Source organism: Grus americana, chromosome 8, assembly GCF_028858705.1.
Source record: "Grus americana isolate bGruAme1 chromosome 8, bGruAme1.mat, whole genome shotgun sequence".
Lineage (NCBI taxonomy): Eukaryota > Metazoa > Chordata > Aves > Gruiformes > Gruidae > Grus > Grus americana.
Window position 1 is genome coordinate 31,271,689 of NC_072859.1, and position 22,880 is coordinate 31,294,568.

At 40.8% G+C, this 22,880-nt stretch overlaps 1 protein-coding gene across 12 annotated transcripts in view; it reads right to left on the reverse strand.

The window, feature by feature from the left end:
• The window catches only part of DAB1 (DAB adaptor protein 1), a 467,833-nt gene that overhangs the window by 145,402 nt on the left and 299,551 nt on the right, over nt 1–22,880 (reverse strand). For 4 of the 12 annotated variants that reach the window (XM_054833777.1, XM_054833774.1, XM_054833781.1 and 1 more), the window contains exon 1: nt 20,888–21,375. The exons of 1 other annotated variant lie outside the window; for it this stretch is intronic. The gene's annotated coding sequence lies outside the window, so the exon portion shown is untranslated. Of the gene's footprint in view, nt 1–20,887; nt 21,378–22,880 lie in introns of those variants that run through there. 7 more of the 12 variants (XM_054833768.1, XM_054833771.1, XM_054833770.1 and 4 more) reach the window with 4 other exon arrangements.

Sequence of the window (22,880 nt, forward strand, 5' to 3'; positions counted from 1 at the left end):
CAATCTGCATGAAATCACCTGCAGCACTTGACAGGTGGCATATAGTCACATTTTCAAAACGTAAAAAGGACCAGCAAGTTAGCTGAGTGTGTAAGTTCAGAGTAATCAAACACATGTTCTGACATTCTTTTCCTTATGGTGTTTGTTTGCCTTGGTACTACCTCTACTGACTCGCCAAAGAAAAAGACAATCCCACAACTTGACAGCCTCAAAGAGGACTCCCTCTGCTACAGCCTCCGTTTTGAAACCACGAAAAAGTCACAAAAGCTCATCAAATGTTTTGCTGCTTCTTCCTCCCTTTCACCTATGAAATGTAGTTAACTGTCTCACTGAATACAAATTTTGCAAGAACTCATTCACAAAGGGGATTGCTACCACAGAGCTCAAACCTTCAAAAAAATACCAGCCCAACAATTAGGAACTGGGTACCAGTGACTTGAACCAAGTGCCACAGGGAAGGAGCAGTCGGTCTGTATCAATGTCACTGCAGCCTTTGTCTCAAAAACTAGATCCAAGTGACAGCCCAGGCAGATCAGACATTTATTGAAATATATGAATGAAGCATTATTTTAAAAGGCAATTTTCACGTTAAACTATGAATAATGAACAGCAAAGACAGTTCTTATTTGCATAATTAATGTTTCAGTTATTGATATTCCTTCAGAGGGTCACTAGCCTTTTTTCTCCAAGTTAATTAATTAATAAAGCAACTCCTTTTATGTAGGTTAATTGTAATCACTCAAAGGCATGTAAAATATCTGGCACTTTTTTTTTTTTAATGTTCCAACTCTAGTGACACAACAATCATTTGCATAAATGTAAACACTGAATGGGTCCATTTAAGCCCCAGCTAGAAAGAAATCCTTTGAAACTAACAGGAAAGAAACTCCTGAATTATGGACAAACACAACAATATGGGCAAGACCACTTTTTGTCCTTACATCGCAACAATCATATTTTCCTCAATGCAAATCTCGGCTTCGAGACAATATACTGCTAATGGTGCAAATCTGTCCTCACATTTAGCTGAGGATTGCTCTGAGGAGATAGGATAATTTAGGAAAGAATAGATGTTTATGGGAAAACAAATCCAAACTAGAAACCTGTTAGCAAGCAGAAAGCTTTAAATGCCCAACATTTTACATGTAACACAGAACTTTTTCTTTTTCCATTAAGAAATACACAAACAAATCCAGCAAACGGGAGCCTGATCCTACAAAAACCTGTTACAGAAAGATTTATTGTTCATGGTAAGTAACCAGGTGAGATGGTTACTTTGCTCAGTAGCTTACATGCAGCTGCAGCAGATCAGGCATCATGCAAAATTCAACGTGGAAAGGTCTACTGAATGCAGTGCTTGAAGAAAACAGGAAAGCTAAGAGGTTATAGCTGTTATGAAAACTTTTATCCCTTCCCTCTTTAGTGATAGTACTGAGTGACCAGGTTCAGTACAATATTATGAACATTTTGATCCACAAGTTAGTTTAAAAACTACACAGCCTGTCTCTGAGCTATTGTCTCACAAGTTGATTACTGTAGTTTCTGTAAATCTCAGTCTTGCTCCATTCATAATCCATCCAAAACACTACTGCAAAAACCATTTTAGTGGCCTCTTTCATCAGGTCTCTCCCTGATGTGGGAGAATGAATACCGGGATTACCATTTTTATCACACAGAATATTCTTAAACGACTAATACCTTGTACTCATCCCATTTCTGACCCTCTCTATCTGTATCACCACACTTTCCTGCCAAACAAGCATCTTCATGGGGGTGGTGTTCCAGGCTGCCCTCCTAAAGCAGTGCCACACAGTTCTCCAAAGCCAAGCCTTTGTCGCTAAAATTCCACCTTGAGTAAGTCTTTTATGGTGCGATGTAATCAAAGAAGAAGAAAGGGATAGAAGATGTTGGTAGAAGTGCTGACACTGCTGACTAGCTGATAACCAGAGTCCCATCATTCTGGTATTTCCTCATCAGAAAACAGCTACTGTCTCTACTATCAAGCATTCTGACAGAGAGGTTTGGCTTTTTTTCTGTTTTATGTAGTGCCTAGCACCACTGAGGGAAACTGAAGGGAAGGAGGACCCCAATCTACCTCTACAGTTTGGGGAATGGGATGGCAATATAGGTAACAAATGCTGCTATTTGTTTTATGAACTCATCTGCATCCTATCGGTTGCTAAAACCTTGCGAATATTCCAGACATCATCAAGAACCTTTGCAACCTGTTTTCAGGCTGTAAATCTCAAATCTGCTCTCCATCTGAGAAATTACAACAAAATGTGAAATAACCTAAAAATTGAAAGTCATTTCACAGAAAATGGAAATAGATACTGTAGGAAAAACACATTCCAGACTTGCAAATTCTCTCTTTTATGTAATCCTTATCCATAATCTTCCAGGGGACTATTTTGATCTCTCTCAGCAAGCACACCTCACAGTATTTTTAACTGCTGCGGATCTTGTTAGCCAGCAGTTGGTTGTGTATTCAACTGGGCATTCTAGCAAATGGTATTCAAAACATGCAGGAATTCGTAGATTATGAATAAAACACTCAGGTAGATTACGAATAAAACACTCAGGTATTCTTTTCCGTATTTCTCAGTAATTACTCACAGCCAAGGAACGCAATAGAGATCTGCTTCTTCAGTGTCTCGCTTCTAAAGGATCCATGTGGTGTGAACACAGGCACTACAGGACTCAATAGCAAGTTCTAACTGCTTCTTAGAAGACAAGAATCTCCGCAACAGCTTTCTCCCAGGCATCAAGGAACCAGCTAAATAGCTGCTATTAGTGTATATTTGCACCTTTTTTTGTCAAAATCATAATAAACAAAGAACCTACAATGGACAGATCCAACAGAAGATATAAATGAAATTCTAGATTAACAAAGCTCCCTTAAATCAAGTTAGCAATTTTATCTCCAGGGATAACAATTTGGCTTGCAGTGGTGGGCTAAATAATGCAGTTCCACACATTAAGAATAGATCTGTGTTCTGACTGCATGGACTGTTAGCTCAGAAAAAAGGCAGGAGGGAAAAGAAATGCTGAAGTAGCTCTGTTTCCTGCCCATAGCACACTTTCTTTTCTCCTTTATCTTCCAAAACTACCGTGATCATGCACCCATCACCATATCTTGCACGTTCCTTGAGAAAAAGACAAAATAGGTCTCAAAATCTGTGTCTTAATGGGTGCCAACAAAAGAAACACCAATTCATCTGGATGCAGCACACGTAACATGCATACAACATCCAGAAATCAGTGTCATCAAAAATGGGGCTTCCCCTTTGCCAGCCAGCCACTGCGACAGCCATGGCTGTTCTTACCATTTCACACTGCAGACACCCTCACCTCCCTAGAGTGCATTTAGCTGCAAGCCTGGAAATTTCTCCTCTGACCAAGAGAGAAGTCACCTTTTCTCTCTCTGCAGTCACAGTTTCAGCCATGTAGTTTTCCATGAGACAGTGAAAAGTTTCTCTATTGTCAGCACTGAAAGCTTCTCTTCAAGTAGTGGTTTTTTTTTTTTTTTACATAGCCACATTTTCATCAAATTTTAGTGCATAGATTTTATGAAACTGTTTGAAAGCCTCAGGATTTAGGTTAGTAAAAGAATATGAAATGTAGGCTAGGCTATAGTGGGCTTTCTAGGGAATACCCCACTAAAGCAATCTCTTGATAGGTAAGGTATCTTTCTTGCTGTAAAAGCAATGATTGTTGAGCACAGATTTTCAGTGGGCTCTGGAGGTTTAAAGTCTTAGAAAGACCTAATTTCATTGAAAACTATCTGCTTGCTTCCTCTGCATTTTATATCTGTATGAGTTCAGATGGAATATAGAAAAAAGAAAAGTAATTACAATAATACATTAGCAAAAAACTTTGATTGAATTTTCCATGTCTTATAAATACCTCCTAATGCTGTCAGGTTTGCTATAGAATATTTATTGTTTTGACTATCTAAAAAGGATTTTTTTTTCCAGATTAAAAACAGCACTTCAAGGTAAGAAAGAAAAATTATTGTTCCTAAATGGACAAAATTCAGCCCGGGGGGGGGAGGGGGGAGCGGGGAGAAGAGAAATGTAAAATTATGTGATTTCTATTGCATAAAAGTGGGCAACGAAGACTTTAATCTATCTGTTCCTATCTCAGGCATACCTATGAATATTTTTAAAACACAGATATAAAATTCCACCAATGCTTTTACTCCTATTTTTGCTCTAGTTGAGTTATAACTTGTACTCCAAGAAGGATACATTTTCACAGATATTCATACCCTGCCCTATTCCAAAGATATAGGATTTATTTGTTAGCTCAGTGGCATTCCAGTTTAAACATTCTGCAATATCAACACATAAATCATTCTGAATACAGTTAAAAACTTTGCAGCTGTATATACTAACTAGCTAGCCAACAAAGAATTTCTAACACCCTGAGTTTTAATTCTTCATATAATTTCTTTGCTGATTAAATAAATCCCTTGTAAGTAAAAGGATTCCAGACTCATCCTTTGCGCTGCCTTTTCAGGACACGCTGAACATCACAAGCTTCACCAAAGACTGTGTGCAGTGTGGATGACAAGGCACACTTCAGTGGTTTTTTTTCTTCTTTCTCAAGAACTATTTGAACTCGTATGTATGACCTCCACAGTTTAACTGATGACTATTCAGTGCATCAATTACAAAAAACCAGCCATTCTCATTTCCTTTACACTCTTCCTCAAAGAAATAAATCAGTATCTTGACTGATTGAAACACTTAACTGCCAGTCATTTTGCTTCATCCCTTCGCTGCCTCACACCAGCCTGCATGAACTCAAGAGATGCAGAGCAGCGATTAAATTGTAACATGGACATGGAGCACTGAGAGCAATAACTGAGTGGTTATAAACAAATAACACAGTTCTTCATAATTCAGTAAAATACATTATTTGATTTTGTGTGTGTTTTTGAAAGCCAGTCAAAGTAGCAGTGCTTTTTTACTAATGCAATAACATTACTGCTTAATGGTGGAAAGCACAGGAGAGCAATATATGGCCTACAAATAAGAGTAAAATGTGCAAGCTTAACAATACAAGTTTATCTTCCTTATGAATTACCTAGGCAGTGCTTTTATTATATGAGATCCATTGTTTCCCGATCTGCAAATTACTTCCTGAATCTATTATCTATAACGGGCAAAATGTATTTTTCAGTCTTAGTCTCTGGAAAAAAAAAAACACCAAAAAAACCCCCAACAATCACAAAACAATAAATCACTCTAAGCAGGTGAGTCTAAACTGGCAACAAGGCCGAGGTATTTCAAGTATGCAGTCACTGGCTCCCTATAAGACTAAAGGATTTTTTTGAGGGTGGGAGCATGGATATGAAAGGATTTAGGTGTAAATTATACAATGATAGTACAATTCTGGAGTATTACCGTGAGTGTGAGGGATTATTAAAGATCAGATAGGATTTTTCTAGCCTTACTTCAGACACCTCCAGGGAAACAAATTCTGCAATACTCTATAGGAGATAAAGAACAACCTGAGTATATTAAAAGACTCATAGATATAATTCCATGAACTACAAGGTTTCTTTGTAACTCGGATATCTCAAAGTGCTCAATCCTTCTATTATAGTGCTTGCATTTCATATGTTTTTGAAGGATAACATTTCCACTCACTGACTGAGTATTTGCATGTCTTGCATTCTCTAGTGAGGGCCCAAGGAGAGTAACATTATTTTTATTCATATATCTTGCTCCCCCTAAATTCCAACACCACATCCCAAACTCATTTATCTAAGCAAAATGCTTCATACATGTATAGCCATTAAAAACACTGTGATTTTCCTGAATACAAAAGATAGAGGTGAAGGTACATTTATATGCTCCTGAAAACTAAAGTCAACAGTCAATACTGGTATTACATGGCAGAAGATACATTTACTCTATTCTTGCTAATGACATACCAATTCCTATTAAAACCTCTAATAAGTTACGTTTGAATCACCACAGGGTAGTTTGGTAGCGTTAGAACTGTGGAACAAATACAAAAGGTAAGGCATCTGAATCTGCTCCAAGCGCTGTGACTACATCCCTTCTTCTCCAGAAGCTCTCAATCACCTCCCAAGTGTACGAGTTCATCAAGCTGGATTCATTTTCCAAGCTCCTCACATTTCAAATCCTCTTCTCACCAAGGCCCAAACACCATTGTAGCTTAAATTATGCTCTCCCCAGTCAACAAGGCTCTTGATATCAATGACTTTGCGGTCTACCTCAAAGGAGCCATCAGCTGTAACACATGCTCTCAAAATATCCACTGTCACATGTTCTGATAGAAGGCAATAGGTTTTCCTTCAGTTGTCTTTCTGAAGCAACCAGACGACGAGTACTTTAATGAGTACACACTCTGTACTCATACACTCTTCCAATTACCTCTTAAATCTTTGATCTCAAGGTTGGGTATTTCACTGAAAAGTTTCAGTAATTTACTTATGAAGCTGCTATGAACAGTGACATTATTCCCTTTAAGTTACCTATTTAAATTTTCTCTACTCAAAGCTAGGACAGGAAGCTTATTATTATTATTATTATTATTAAGGCTGTCTGCCACTTCCCACTGTAAGAGTCTCTTTTCAATTGCTTGCAACTTTGCCAGATTTTTAACTGTTCAGGCTATGATTTTACACATCAAGTGTGTCTGCTTCGGTGTGATTTTCAGGACATGAGGGAAGAGGAATGAGTTGAATCACTTCCAAGATTTAAACTGTAAGAAAATAATATGTTTTGGCCATGTTAAATAATCACTGTGAACTTACATTTGAAAAGTTTTCTGGGTTTTGAAACTGGGAGTAAGATTTGGTCTTCGTATTATGGATGTGTTTTTCTTGCTAATCCTAAAAAAACCCTGCAAAACTACCCAAATTATAACATGACAGACTTTATACTTGTCCACTGATGACTCCTTTATACTAAAATCTCTCTACACTTTCATCATCCTCCAGAAAGAACCAAAACGTGCATGCACATTCCTATAAACACTGTACCACAAAATGGGCTATAACTACTGCTCTGAACTGTAATGACACAAAACACTGGAACCAAGAGCGAGAGGTTTGTCTTTCTGTTAAGGCACCCAGCAAGCTGCTGGATTTCAGCGCAGAAGGTACAAGAACCAGACCAGAGAAGAGAGGAATGGAGTTTGATGTGAAGTCTTGTATCACAAGAACTGGAAGAGAAGAATTTGTGACTGCTATTTAATAATGAAGAACTTGGGAGGTTTAGGCTGGGAGTCAAGAGGCAAAAATGGCTTCGGGGAGGGGTAGGATTAGGGTGGATGGAGACAGTTGTCTGTAAGAGAGGTGCTGTGCCCAGATAAGGAGCCAGGAAGAAAGGAGAGCTAACTTGTGGTACCCAGGAAGGCGGGATTAAGAACTGATGTGAAGAACACACATCTTATTTGTCTCTATCAATGGTCACAAAGAACATAGCAGAAGCTGCTGTCACAGCTACTCAATTAACCCAATGGTGTAAGCCCGTCCATAGGAAGGACAAAACAATCTGGTCTTGACAATACACGTGGATCTCAACACAGTGTGATTTGATGTTACTCTTCCTCCTCAAAACAAAATAGGAGTTCTATCACGATAATCCTACAATTACTGCTGTACCACTCATTGAATATTGCAAGCTGAATTATTTCAAATACTTTATTTCATTAGACAAATTTTCTAAGAAGACATAAATTAGGGCATATGGTTCATAGTATTTTCACTTCCTTTCCCTGTAACCCATTTCACTAGTTTTACACTTCATCAATTTAAGCATTATTGCTAATACATAACATTTAAACTCTTTCACAAGAGAAAAAAAAATCAAATGTCTAATTAGAAAGCTGTGATGGCCATTTTGGAAATTAGTGTTAAATTTTCTACCTACATCCAATATGCACGAAAGCATTGAAGTCAGATGCAAATGCAGAGCTTACAGGCCTACAGGTTTCTGTGCAGAGCAAGAGGTTTTTTATTGCTCACTTGGGTACAAGGAAAAACGGAATCCCCAGAGTACAGAATCCCCATCTGCAAGATTTACAGCTACACAATGACAGCATAAAGCATTAAACAAGAGCATGAGAACGTCTGTTCTACCACAGCACAAAACCAAGGGCAAGTAACATTTTTTCATGTTAAGCATAACACATTCCTACGCACAACTGAATCAACAACAATATATGAAGATTACCTAATGCCAGGAAAAGCATCTCTGACTAACACCAGAAAAGTCAACTGCTAACATTAGTTAACATCAGAAAAACTGTTTTCCACCCAAACCTTTGTACTGAAATGTGACAACAATATTTCAACCATCAACAAGTGCCAGAAAATCATGTAAGAACAAAACAAAAAGAAGAAATGCATGGAAAAGCTTTCATAAAATACGAAGAAGGCTGCAGTCTCCATTACAACACGTTGTCTGACTTACAATTGTTGCAAAGGCTTACAAGGAACTGTTTTACAAATCTTTGCCAACATATACAAACTCCGCTTCTTCAAAGTAAGCAAGATACGTTTCTGTCAGATGCTAAGAATCCTTTGACAGGTTGTATTAGTGTCTTAAAAGCACCCATGAACAATCAGAATTATCACAGGAGGGGATTCAGAGCTTTATGCCAGGTTTTTGAATGCTAGAAATATGTAAGCATTTGTACTACAAAAAGACCGGGCTGTTCAAAAAAAGAATACATATTTATCTACACATCCACATGCTCCTGAAGACTTAGGCCAGCAGATAACACCTTTGAAAACCCCAACAGTTAAAAGGTATCCCACTCCAGTTTACTAACAGACCATTACACTGTTTCTTCACAAGGGACTAGTTAAATATACAATTATTCAGTGAAGAGAAAGGGAGGCCCTGGGTAAGAACACATTAAAACTATAATAGCACCTGTTTCTTTCTGTACTGAGACTCTTTCCTAATCTTTCACGTTCTATTTTTTAAATAATATTGGGTACACTGTAGCATAGCTTCCAAGGCTGTAACAACCAAATGTAACAGGCTTCTTTAACTATAAAGCACTAACCTTTGGCATGTGAGATTGGAGGTGGAAGGGTCAGAGAGACTTTTCTGGGTGCCAAAACTCAAGAGTTTCTCTTCCTAAGTGTGGTATATTGTTGTGAAACCATAAGATACCCCATAGGGATTCCTTCTTATAAAAGCTTTTCTATAAAATACATATATTACATACATAATGTATATTAAGATCATCTTCATTAGCTTTAAAATAATCTTTAAAGAAGTGGAGAGAACAAACATCCTTGATTCATTTGGGCAAAACAGCTGCATACCACGACCAGACTCCTACACTCACATTCAGTTCTCCTGTGCCTAATTCAATACTCCACAGGTAAGTTAGACCTTCTCCCTGCTATAGTAGTCATTTACACAGTATTTCCTCCTCAGAACGAGTGACTGTAACTCCTCTAGCTCCAAGCTCTTTTCAGAGCACTGCAGACACACTGAGTTGCTGCACCACAATTAACAAGTTTCCCCTCTCGCATCACTGCATGGAGATACGTAAGAATCATTACAAGTTATTACTAGCATCTCACCAAAACATTACACTGGCGTTTCTCATTTTAAATAAATTTGTTTAAAAAAAAAGCATTTTGTGAACTGTACTTCAAGTTGCAAGGCACTTCAGTCTCCCATGTCTACTTCTCAAGCTTTTATTACAGCAATAAAGAATACAAGCAATATATTAATATTCAGAATAACTTTACTCTTCTACTTGCATCATCCTTGTAAATTGTCCTCCTATTAATTAGTTATTTGATCTCAACATATTAGAAACAGCACAAACCCCCCATTGTTCTCTGTATCGCTCTGTAACCTACGTGCTTGTCTTCTGCTAAAAGCCTCTCTTGAAAGTGCTGTTATTAATTGTCAAGCATTAGAACTGTTCCTCTACACATCATCCCCCATACTTTCAAGACAGGCGGACAAGATTTTCTCCACTTTCTGCAACTCAAGTACAAGCTAAAGTACATCTGAATACACAATTCATTCTATTTAGCACTATGCTCTCCCTAATGCATCCAGTGTAGCCAACTTCTTACAGGAAGTAATTGCTGGAACAAGTAGGACTCTCATAAGGACTTAACAAGATTAATATACACTATGTCGCCACGTCTGTGTCTTATCTCATGCAGTGATACTAAAATGTTAAGGATGCAGTCCAATACATCAGCAGTGACCAAAATGTGTATAACAATCTTCTGTAACTCTAGGCTGAACTTCTTTACATTTTATTAATGTGAAAACTAGAGAGCTCTTACTAACTACTTCTGTTCTTGTTGATTATAACTTAATCTAAGTTGCTCTTTTTAACTAACACCTGCAACATTCATGTCCGAAAAAGGAAGGAATCCTCAAAGATCCTGGTTCCAGTTTGTTTGGTTTTTTCCAATATTGTTTGAATACACAACAGTAACACTACAGTGATCTCCAGAATGTTTTTTGGATAAGAAACAGTACATACCCACATACCCTAATTTCTCAGAAACCAGCACAATTCCTGGTGGTTTCTTGATGCCTGTTTCTCTCAACAAATCAAACCCTAGACAGCCTTGGAAAAATCCAGTATTAGTCTCTCTCATGAATATGTATGTCCACATCGGAAAATTAAATACATTTACTATCATTCAACATAAGAGTACTTATCTCAAATAAATAAATAAATAAATAAATAAATAAATCGCTGCGAAGCAACCGAAGATAATACAGCATAGTCCACCAAAATGAGAAAAAAATCTCAGAGGTAGTCCGTTACACATTAAAATTTATATTATAGCTGCTTTACTCATTGTCTACATGCAAATTATGTACACACTCCCAGCCACAAAGAAGAAAATCAACACTGTATTCATCAAGACAGTTTATTCTCATGTTATTGGAGCCACAAAACAAATGTCATCTACCTGTACTGTTTTGCTTCTCTGCACTGTACTTCTTCCAATCTCCACCAAAAAGTTCCATCTAAAAATACTGATTAGCAGAATCAGCCATCCATGATGTTTACGGGTCATTTGCAATCTGTTCTTTGAACTGAAGATGATCTTTGCAATAAAGAACAGAGCTGGTTCTCTGCACAGGCCTGAGCAATATTTCAAAGTTTGATGCACATGATCTGCTCCCCTGGATTTCTGCTGTGTGGAAAAAGCAAGGCAACTAGAGTTCAGTGACTGAGAATAGGGTTCTTCTCACCTAAATTTTAGCTGTCAGAACAGGGCATCTTGTGTAAGCTAATGAACTGGGCTTCTTCTACAAAGAATGGTGAGTGATAGAACCATCCCATGGACAGTCCTCTCTCTGCCATCTCTTCACCTCACCCAAGCGCCCAACAGAACAAATTATGCAAGAACAGAACAGGAGAAATGCTACATTCAAAAGGGACAGCCACATGTGTAGGTAGCTTGTTGGATCAACAGTCCTGCCACAAAAAACAGGGCTGCAAACAGAGAGCACCTTCATGAAAATCACTTGCTGTTCTTTGTCAAGCCCAAAATTGAGAGTGCTGAAGTCTCAGATCTGTTTTGTGGCTGTGGCAGAGTTATTTTTCTAGTGTTGTTTCACAGCATAAAGAGGATTTCATGTCCTCTCCAGGATCATCCTGCACTGAAATCCAGAAACTGAAGCTTGGCACAGTGGGATTTACTCAATAGCAATTCTTACTTTTCTCTGAGGATCTGTATGCACCGAAATCAATTAGCATTTGCTACAAATGTAACATAGCAACAGCAGACAAGCCCTCATTTGACATAAATCAGTGTAGTTCTTCTGATTTGAAAGAACTTTACCAAATTTCATCAGCTGTAACTCTCACACAGTGCTTTTGAATAGCTTGCTCTATCACTAGGGAGGTAAGGATCATAAAATTTGAGTGCCAGGAACAGTAAGTGGTCAATTCAATCTGTTATCCTCTTTAGGACTTCTCAAACATTTTATTTCTCTTGTTTCCAGAAGGAAGAAAAATGGGTCTGAATACATGAAAACTGTCACACAGGGATGGTGGGTGGAAAACTGTCCTGAAGCCATAATCTGAGATTTGATTACTTCAGCAGCCACAAAAAAAACCATTCATAAAATAATATTTATTGAACTCACTGACATTTTTTACTGTTTTTAAACTTGAGCAAACTGCCAACATGCTGTGTGAAGTAGCACTTCCTGTTGATTTGTTTTGTATTAATTATAGCATAATTAAAAAGGGGAGTCTTAACTGCAATCAACTACCAGGTGTTTAAAAACAATAAACAGGGGCCTTAACATTTTCAAATGATACTACCAGTCTTACTGTTACACAATGACCAAATTTAAAAATGTATGCACATATTGGGAGGAAAATCCTAGCATGAGAAAACCTTCATTATTTAAAAAAGAGGGGGAAAAAACCCCCACCTACTGGGAAGACCCTTGATATTAGTGGCATAGCTACTACAGTTAGGACATGAACACTTAACAGGTCATCTCATCTTGCCAATAAAAGGGTTGAATTTTCTAATACACCTCAGAGCTTGAGGAAAACTGACATAAAAGGCAGTAACAATAAAGCTAACTTAACTGTGTATTTTGTTACATAAAGGAATGAAAGGGAAAATTGAAATACTAATAAAATATTCACTGCATTGACTGTTGATGAACTAAATAGCAGTACAATTTCATGAATATCAGCTGGACTGCATTAAAGTTTAAAAGTATTTTGGTTTTTTTCCTAATTGCCTTTATGCTTGGCTTAATCATGTAGCTAGTTGGAAACTCCAGCCCTGAATCCTCTATTGCAGCAATGCAGTGAAGTCCAAGCTATCCAGCACACTAGTAGCCCATCACTGTTAACTTAAAGAGCTAGTGAAGTTCAAGAAAGCAGAGTCTCCTACATCACCATCGCCACAAGCAAAATATGGTATGTTACAAATTATTTGATTGGTAAAGGTTACACAAGGAAATCAAAAAGAAGGTAAGACTGAAATTCTTCACGCTAACTACCTGCTAAAAATACCCACCATCCTAAACACAGAGGAAGTTTTTCTTTCCTCCCATCAATACTGACAGATTCCTGTGAAAGAGAACTAAAGGAAAGGTATGAACTCAATAATGGGAGGATGCAGGTGACCTACTACATGTTAATTTGGCAAAAAGCGCAAGCCAATTGAACTGTTATAGCCAGTCTCCAGGCAGAGATTGACAGGTCCTGGAAACGCTGTCAAATTACTAACACAGTCTGCTTCTGTGTAAGCGCTGAATCCTGCCGGCTTGGATCTCTTCGTCCTGGCTTGATCTCAGGAACTACTTGATGCACCTGAATAAATCCAATGAACGTTAAGCAAGTTGAAACGTTCTTCTTTGCTGTTTTAACATAGTTTATCAAGAGGTGCATCTCAAGTAACTAGAAACAAAAATGAAACTTTTTTTTTTGGGTATGGTGTACAAAGATCACTCACATTTTTTCCCTCAGTTTCTTCAAGTATTGGAAAAAAATGTATATTCCTTTAGGTTGAGAAACGACCAATATGATGCCTGCTATTCTTTAAGTAATCAATCTGTCAATAGGTTAGAAGACAGTTATGTAAAAGAAAAATAAGAAATGTGTATCACATCAATTGCATTCCCACTAATTAAAGTTTTTCATTTCCAAATGGCCATACTTAAAGTCTTTGCATTTCCAAATTCTAAATGTGAAGCTACTAATGTCGATAATCTCATTTAAACATTTAAATTGATTGATAAGATTATTTTTGGTAGGTACCACTTAAGACAGCCATATGTTTAAGAAGTTACTTTATGCTGTGCATTAGTGAGTCAACTTTTAACCAACAGCAGTTGGTATGAGTGCAGGTATGGAAACAGAAGATCAGATACAATAAAAAAGTAATTTTCCTATGACTTCAATATAGTAACACTGCAAAACCCACTGCAACTTTGAAACTTCTTGTGCTTACCGGAAAGCGTCCATTTCAAATAATTTAGTACTATTTTAAAGTTATATCAACTTATATTCTTAACACCCATTATTGTTCAGTATGCATATTTTTTCCATTTAAAAAAAAAATTAAAGTTTTGTAATCAATCATTTTCAATTTTTTTCCTAGTTAAGTATGTTGTGAATCTTACAGATAGGCAGAAAAGAAAAACTGTATCAACATGACACTAGGAATTAGGAAAGTATCCAAAGAACTTCTTTTGGTTTCCAACAAAATTTACATGGGCTAAGAACACTATACAGCACATTATTCCATTCTCTCTCTCATGTTGACCACACACAGTCCAAGAAAAGTGTAACCTCATACAATTTGTTCCACAGCTGGAAAAGAAGCAAGACCTTTGTTATTTTGCAGAGACCTAAAACAACAAGAGTCACTGAGTAACTGTCAAACCTATTAACTCGCTAATCACTCATCCATGCTGAAGGGGTGTTTATGCTCAGCTGTCCTAAAATGAAAGTGGAGGTTAAAATAATCTCTAACTGGAAAGCCAAAAGGCTTTAAACACTATATTTTAAAAGAGAAGAGATACACTTTTACACAAAAAACAACTCCTGACAAAAGAGATTAAGCAAAGCCTCTCTGAATGACACTGAATAAGCATCAGAGTCCTGCAGCTGGGATACCTACTCACTCTAAAAGCAAAGAACTGTTTTCAGGTAACTGTTGCAATGATGTTGAATTTCTGCAGACTCAAAACTTTCCTAAGCTTTCCAAGAATAAAACTGTGCAGGTTTTAAAAGTTCTCTTCCAAAACATGAACACATGTAGACTGATTTATAAGCTTCAGAGTGTATCTTGAGGCCTAACACAGATAGACTGATGGGTTTGACTACCTAGAGAATAACACCAGAAAAGGGATTTGCACACCAGGAATTGCTTTAAGAGGCCACAACTGCAGTGCCTGGATGCCAATCAGCTCCCAATTAGCTTCAAAGCATGCTGGCCCCAACAAATACATTCAGTATCACTTATCATCAGCAACCCCACAAAGATGAAATGCAGCAATCACCCATCACCCATTGCAAAGCACACCTACCAGTATCCCTATCACGCTGATGGCAAAGATATTTATACTGCTTTTTGCTACAAAAAGCATTTTGGGGAGATTCCAGCTCCACCTTTAGTAGTAATGGGAGGACTTTGTATTAGAGGTCTCTTGATTACCCTCAGTACTAAACAATAATACACTCGCATTCAAGTACGAATAATTCTAGCAGCCTTAGTATTATGTCTTGATTGTCTGCCTTTTCACAAATGTCCTCTAAATGTAATTTTCTGGTAACTACTCACTGAGGAAAAGCACCTCCTAAAACCACAGGGACATTGCCTAACATCTAAATCTGAAGTTTTTGCAAGACAGCAATATGCCTGCTAAAAGAAAACAAAATGGCAAGCACACATACATGATAGGATTATTTGATTCAATACAATATAAATTAGGTCAGACTTCTCTTTGGAGAATTCTGTGTCAAGAACTAGGTGGTCCACTAAATTTCTATTCATTTGCCTTCAGGCTTGGGGAATTGCAAAGACTCTCAAGAAACTGATGTTGTTCTACCCACAAGAGTAATCACTATTTCAGCAGGAAAAAAAAACCCCAAACCTCTCAGTGTAACTGCTTGACAATATCTGGAGATCTGAGAAATCTTTATATAATAAAAAGAGCAGCTAATAAATCTTTGCATATATATAACACATACATGTATCCGCACACAGAGATATACAAAATTCAATACAGAAAAAAACAGCACAGGCTTTTGTCTACTTAGGTATTACACTGCCCTATTTTTTTAGGTTGTATAAATCCTTAAGAAAAGTAACAATTTATGCATCCTTATTAAACCAACAGTAATGGAATGACAGAAGAAGCACTATCTGCAGAAAGTGCAAAGGATTACGGGCTGGAAATTCTGCCCTGAGCCTGCTCCCCAGCAGGCTTCTCCTCCTCAGGAACACTGCATTTTTAAAAGCTTACCCACAGTTATCATCCTTTCTGATTCTATAAGCAACTCAAGTAAATCTTCATGCCTCCAAGGGCCATGTCAACTAGTTCACATTTCTAAGAAAAGGACTGAGTCAGAGCAAGATGTGACAAGTAGCCCTTCAGCAGTCCTGTTGCTCCACTGTGGATGGGTCTGGTTAGGACATGCAGCTGAGTCCAAAGAGCCAGGTCTTGGATAGCCGCTTCCCCCACAGCTGGGGACACAACAGCCTACAGCCTCTGCACCTGCATGGACACACAACCGGTCATCCCAGGGTACAAGCTTCACTAACTCCTCAAAAAGCAATATACTGATTAAGAGACAAAAGCTCACAGGTCTCTCTCTGATCCAGTTCTTCAAAACAGCACACATCTTCAAACAAATCCAGAAACAGGTTGCACAGACCCCACTGTAACCAGCAAGGCTCACACTAGCAGATTCTGACAGAGGATTTGTGTGTGCGACTGAAAATAAACAGTTAAGGACCTTTCACTACAACCATTTTTACACAAGTTCTTAGAGTGTTTGTTGCCTAAATGATTGAAAGCTCTTTCTAAACAGAAGAATGGGAAGTTTCCTATGGCTGTGTAAGATTAGATACACAGATGACGTTGAACACAGTGACATGGTAGCCTTCCTGTAACTCACAGTACTGGGTTTACTCACTTTTTCTAACTTGTGACAATTCTGCTGCCTTTAAACAGAAATGGAAGTTTGATTCATGGATGAAATTCTTAAACTACCACCATGTAATGTAATTTTGCTGTAGCTAGACTGGGCAAAAACTAGTGTTAAGGGCAAAATACAGAGCTGCACGTTCTCTACGTGACAAGTCAAAGTATGAAAATGAAAATGTTTAAATTTGATTAATTACTTGGTTTAGAATATATGCTTTTCATTCTACTGTATCAAAATGCTCATAATAAAGACAGTGCAGCTGATGAAGTCAAGCACTCCCTTACAAAGGCTGGCAAATTTGCAGAACAGCACTTGAGGTTCAGATTAGTAAAATCCTAATGAATATCTACTCTAATACCCATGTAATTGCATGGAATGCATTTGCAAGTGGTACAATTGGGAGGAAAAAAAAAAAGAAAAGAAAGAAAGAAAAAAACACTGGCACAATTGAAGTCCAGACTGTGATTTTAGTGTCGGTTTAAGAGATTTAAGTGACAACCTGGAAGAATGAAGATCCCAGTTCTACCCCAAGAAAGGAAGAATTACAATAAAGATTTCCAATTCTTTCCCACATCACGATATGCTTCAACCTAGCACTGCAAGTACCAATGTCAACATACTCAATTTCATCATTTTTGTCCCAGACACCCAAAACTGTTTTCATATTTTATCCCATGATTGCTGTATCAGAAGTGCCCACCTCTTGTACACTGTACAAGTAGCTGAGTGCCCAGCACAGGCTCCTAAATTACTCTCTTGGAACTACATACATAAATTCTGTTGCTGCTGCTGCACTACCTGTAGCAAGGCTTTACACCTCCTTTTGGGAGCCAACACCTGGCACCCCTGCACCTCATCTTCCTACCCATAAAAACAGGATAGTTCATTACTTATCTCACAAATCCACTGGGCAGATAAATGCTTTAAAGACAGAACTAGTAGTGAAAGAATGAAGCCACAGAAGGGCTGAAGGCAAGCACTGCTGAAATAATATCAAACAGTACAGGACATATGAGAGACCAAGTAATAACATACTTTTATTCCTGAGTAATTGGCTGAGCAAACGTACTGCCATCCAGTAACTCTGATTAATTTTCCAAGAATGCTCGGGTAGTGTTTATAAAAATCAAGTCATTACCTTGACTAAACATTGACTTGGACAGTTAACTTTAACCATCAAGACCTTGACTAAATATTGACTAGGAAAGTTAATTTGAACTATAAAGTCTAGAAAATCTTGGTCCTCTTTACTACTATTTACTATAATTTTTAAATGTAAAAACAATTGTAAAAATAGAGGTTCTCCCACCTGACCAATATTTAACTGAGTAGCTTGGCTGTTGCTAAATTCAACACAACTATCTTGCAATATTTGAAATCCAAAATGTCCAAAAGAAAACAGGCTTGTTAAGGATGAGAGGGAAAGGTCAATCTTCCAGTGTTTTGCTTGAGCAATAACCTCTTAAAAGTATTAAAAAAGTATCATAAGGTTCATAGTTTAAAATTATTCTGATACCTATACGCAGGGGTCTTCCAACATGTATTTTAAAAACTGGGCGCTGCTCAAAGAACGAAGCAGGCTGACCACCAGGACAAGGTGTTCACTCTGGTACCTCTACTTTTGAAGCCCTAGTAGCAGCTACTTAAAGTCTATGTCCTCCACTATTGGTATCACTTCATCATGTGAGGCCATGGGTCAAAGGACATACACAGGGTCTTTCACTAGCTGAGCTAAAAAAAAAAAAAAAGAAAAAAATCAATTTCAATCCTCCTAAGATGAAACCAGTGATGTGTGCAGTCACTAAAGTCCCGAAGGTAATCCTACAAGAAAACATGATGGTGTCCTCCATCACTGTGCTGAGATACTGTTAAAGTGCAGCAAAATCAGCTATGAGGTATAGTCCAGTATCAGCATCTATATCAAAACACTCCAAACAATAAATCTGAACTTCTAGCCCAATGCGAATAGTGCATTTTACATGTATAATGAAATAAAATGGTAATGACAAAGAGGCAAGGAATCTTATGCTTCAGGAAGGTGTTACGTGGCTAAAAAAAAATAAACTGTGAATCCAGCACTAATTCCACCTACAGTTTCATTTCAAGACTTTGAAAGTGCCTTTTAGCTTTGTGCCTTAATTCTTTTTTTAATATACTGGCTGCCTTTAGCACACTCAATGAAAAATAGCTTAAGAGCAAATATAAAAGATATAAATCTCATATATGAGTGGAAATATCAAACTAACTGGTGAAAACTTGCTCTTCCATGATTTTTGAGTATAGTAGTAAGGAACAGATTGATACTGGCATTACAGGGGGGTGAGGGTGGAGAATGAAAGAACAATAAACAATACAATCATCAGCAGTTTAACACAGCACTGTGTCTTGCAACGGAAACATACTGTGAAACAGCTTGCAAGATAAGCTTCATCAACGATAAGTAATTTTTATTCCGTTTGAGTGGTTGAAAACAATAAACATGATTAAATGCTTCAGACATGCATTCAGAATTTAGACAAATGGCTAAGAGTTCCAAGGACTTTGCTTTTAAAACTACTTTGGGGTAAGACCTAAAAATTAGCTTAGCCGGTTTGAAATGTACCATAAAACAGAAGTTCACAGGGAAAGTTTAAAACTTCCTATTCATCTGCAAGCTCCACTACTGTCCCGAACAGAACCAAGCTTTGTTCTTTACTCTTCATATGAATACTTGTCCCAGTTCCCTACCTCACCACTCTTTATACAGGCATTTCGAATGTGCCGGTCACGAATATGAGCTCCCGTGGCGTGAAACACCCTGCAAAACACAAAAGAAAGAGGGGGCTCTGGCTCCCGGGGTGTTCACAGCCCCGTGCTTGTCCTGCCAGGCTCTGCCGGCTGTCACGGCTGTCCTGTTCCAGACTGGCAGCAAGTCTGTCGCACCTTCCCACAGACGGCAGCCGAGGAGCAACGCATTTTGAACTTTAACTAATTCAAGGGTATCTCTTAAGATGTTCCTGGTGACTCGGTGGCCGCACACAAACACAAAAAAAAAAAGCACTCAAAACATTCAGATCAGGTTTGGATGGGGGGTTTTTGTTTGGTTGCTGTTTTTTCCAAAATAAGAGCCGTAAAGGTGAGCTACGTGAACCCATAGCACCCGATAAAACAACTGTTCACGTTACGCTCACTTCCTTAGCCGCACGCTGCTGCAAGGCGAGGGTCTGGGGGCTCCACGCCGAGGGCCCGACGGCAGCTCCCGCGGAAGGCCTCTGCCCCAAGTATCGCGCCGCGAAGGAGGGCGAGCCCGGCCCCCACCCCGCCCCGGCCGGCGCCCTCTCAGCTCCAGGCGCCATTTCCCCGCCGCTCCTCAGCGCGGCGCCTCCTGCCCCTGCTGCACCTTCCCGGGGAAGGCAGCGACGACGCAGCCGAGCCGCCGCCGGGCTCCCTGCCCGGGGGCCGGGCCCGCTGCCCGGCAGCACCGCGGCCCTGACAGGCAGGTGTCGTGTCCCCCCCCAACCGCGCTGAGGGAAGAGGGACACAGCCGCGACCGAAGATGCAATCGGCGCTTCCATCCGGCGGGCGGCAGCGGCTAAAGCTACTGAAAGCGGCGCGGAGCGGCTGCACTCCCAGCCCGGGGAGCAGCCCCGGGAACTCTCCAACCGGCACGGCGGGGGCGGCGCGGCTCTCACGGGAAGATGGCCGGGGGGTCGCGGCGGTGGAAATCCCGCAGCCGCACCGCGTCTGTGGATCCCTCTTTGCATTTTTTTTTTTCCTTGCCCCCCTTTCCAGGGGACGGTGCGTCCGGGCTGGTGGGGATGAGAGGCTGCCTCTGCCCCGCGACTCGCCTGGGAGAGGGAAAGCCGCGCACCCCGCTCCCCTCCAAACCGGCAAGTTCCCGCGACTACGCAGATTTCAGCCCGTTCCCTCCTCCGGGTGACGGGAGAGAGCTGGGGGGAGGACAGGCAAAAAAAAAAAAAAAAACCAAACCCAAACCTAGAAAACCCACAACTTCCTCCGGAGAGCAGCTGCCCTCCCGTGCCTGCGGCGGGGAGAGAGGCCCCCCCCCTCATACGAGGGAGCAACGCACCCCGCCACCGGGGCACCCCGCGCCGCAGCCGCCCGTCCCGCCGCTCGCTCTCGTCCCGCCGCACCTGCCGCCGCGCCCGCCCCGAGGACGGGCAACCTCCCCCCCCGGCCGCTGAAGGGAGAAGGGAGCCGGCGCCCTCACCTGCCCCAGCAAGCCCTCTCCTCCTCGCATTCCTCTGCTCCCCATCGTGGGCGCAGCAGCTGCTGTTATTCCTTAGGATACACATGGCTCGTCCATGCTGGGAGAGCCGCCTTCCCGCGTTGCCTGCCCTCTCCGGCCTCCGCCAGTGCGGCGCTGAGGCCAGAGGGAGGGGAAAAGGGGAGGTGTGTGGCGGAGGAAAGCTGGCGATGAGGGGTCGGTCTCCTCCTCCTCCTCTCCCAGGGCTGGGGGTCTCGGTGCAGCTGGGCAGGGAGAAGGGGGACGGCCGGGAGGGGAGGGGGGCTGGCTGGGCGGGGGGAGGACGGCGCGCCGCTCGCCCCCAACCTGTCACTCGCCTCCGGGGCAGCCCTCGTGTGAGAGAGCGGCTGGCGGCCCCGCCGCCGAACTCCCCTCAGCGCCACCCGGCCCCTCACAGCCGCCCGGCTCCCGCATCACCGTGCTCAAGCCACGACCAGGGCAGCGATAACCTAGCGCTGTCGGTAAAAGGGGCTTCCCCGTGGCGCGGGGGGTGGAGGAGCGCAGGGAGGGCGGTCAGTCAGTCAGGGCAGGAGGGCGGCCCGCCGGCCCCTGCCCACGCGTGAAACCCGGCCACGGCGCCGCGAACATGGTCTCCCCCCCACCCCGGCCCTTCCTCACAGCCGCGGGGCTCCGTGCTCCGTGCCCGCACAGGAGCTGCCGTGGCCGGGCTGCCCCCCCGGACCCCTCGGGAGCTGGTGGCCCACGGCCCGTGTGGCGCACGCCGGGGGAGGTGGGGGGGTGTCGGGGGGCCCAGCCGTCACACCGCTACTAGTGTGGTGTTTTTCTCATGGCTTCTCTCAGTCACCCATGAAAATTTAATGAGGCATTTAGGGCTGTTACCTTCAGAGTCAATGGAGGAAGCATATTTAGCCTAATGCACTTGCTGCCGAGCCAATAGGTCTATTGCAGGCAGATCAGAAGTCATGGAGAGACTCTCCTTTCAACACAAAATTCACGACCCATTAAACTTATTCTGTGATAACAGCTTCTTTACAAACGGAGACCCATAGAAAACAGAGGTTGTCATGCACTTCCTGAAAGGATTTACATACAGAAGAGAAGTACATTCACGAGGTTATTGCTATTTCACTAGTATTATCTCCAATCAAGGCATAAAAGCAGCTCTGCTTTAGCTAACTGAAGTAAATGACTAAAAGAAAAGCTTTTTGCAGCCTCCAGATAGATCTGATTCCCCTCCCGGGTCTGAGTGGCAGCGTCTCCTTTGGCTGACAGGGAAGAGGGCTCAAACCATTACAGAAAATCCAATCTGATCAGAAATTACGAGCGAGATGTTATGCCGGGCACACAAATATCTAACTGCTGATGTGCGCTCTTCGAGATGACAGTCAAGGAGTGATCACCAAGATGCTTACAAGGTAGAAAGATGTCTACAGGTTATTTTACCTCCAAATGACAGGCAGGAGATCTGAACCGATGTGGCAACATGCTTAACAGGGCAGGGAGCACCCATCCAAGAGCGGAGGGAAAGGCTGAGCGAACAGATTGATTGAAAGTGTGTGCACTCAAATATTTTCAGTTTCATCTTCCTCAATTATTCTTTCCATAGCACATTAGGTATTAAGCATAAAAGATAAAGTCATCTAATAACCTTTACGATGTAACAAAAATGCACTTCAAAAGTCATACCACATTTATAGTAGTTGATGGAATGTAGACTTTTACTATAGACCTGTTTTCTTCAATGCCATTAGTTACAGAAATGAAAGCCATAATTATCAGCTGAACCTACTTATTCTAATGTGGATTAAAAAAATTAAGTCCTAGTAGTAAACTTAATTGCAGCAGTATTTCCTATTGGCGAGAATTTCACCGTCTCAGGAAGACAAAAACTTCAAAAAAAAAAAGTAACAGAAGTCCCCTTTCCATCAGGAAATGATAGACAGCATCCTCTAGCTGACATGTGGCTATGCTTGTCTATAAGTACTAAGCCCAGTAA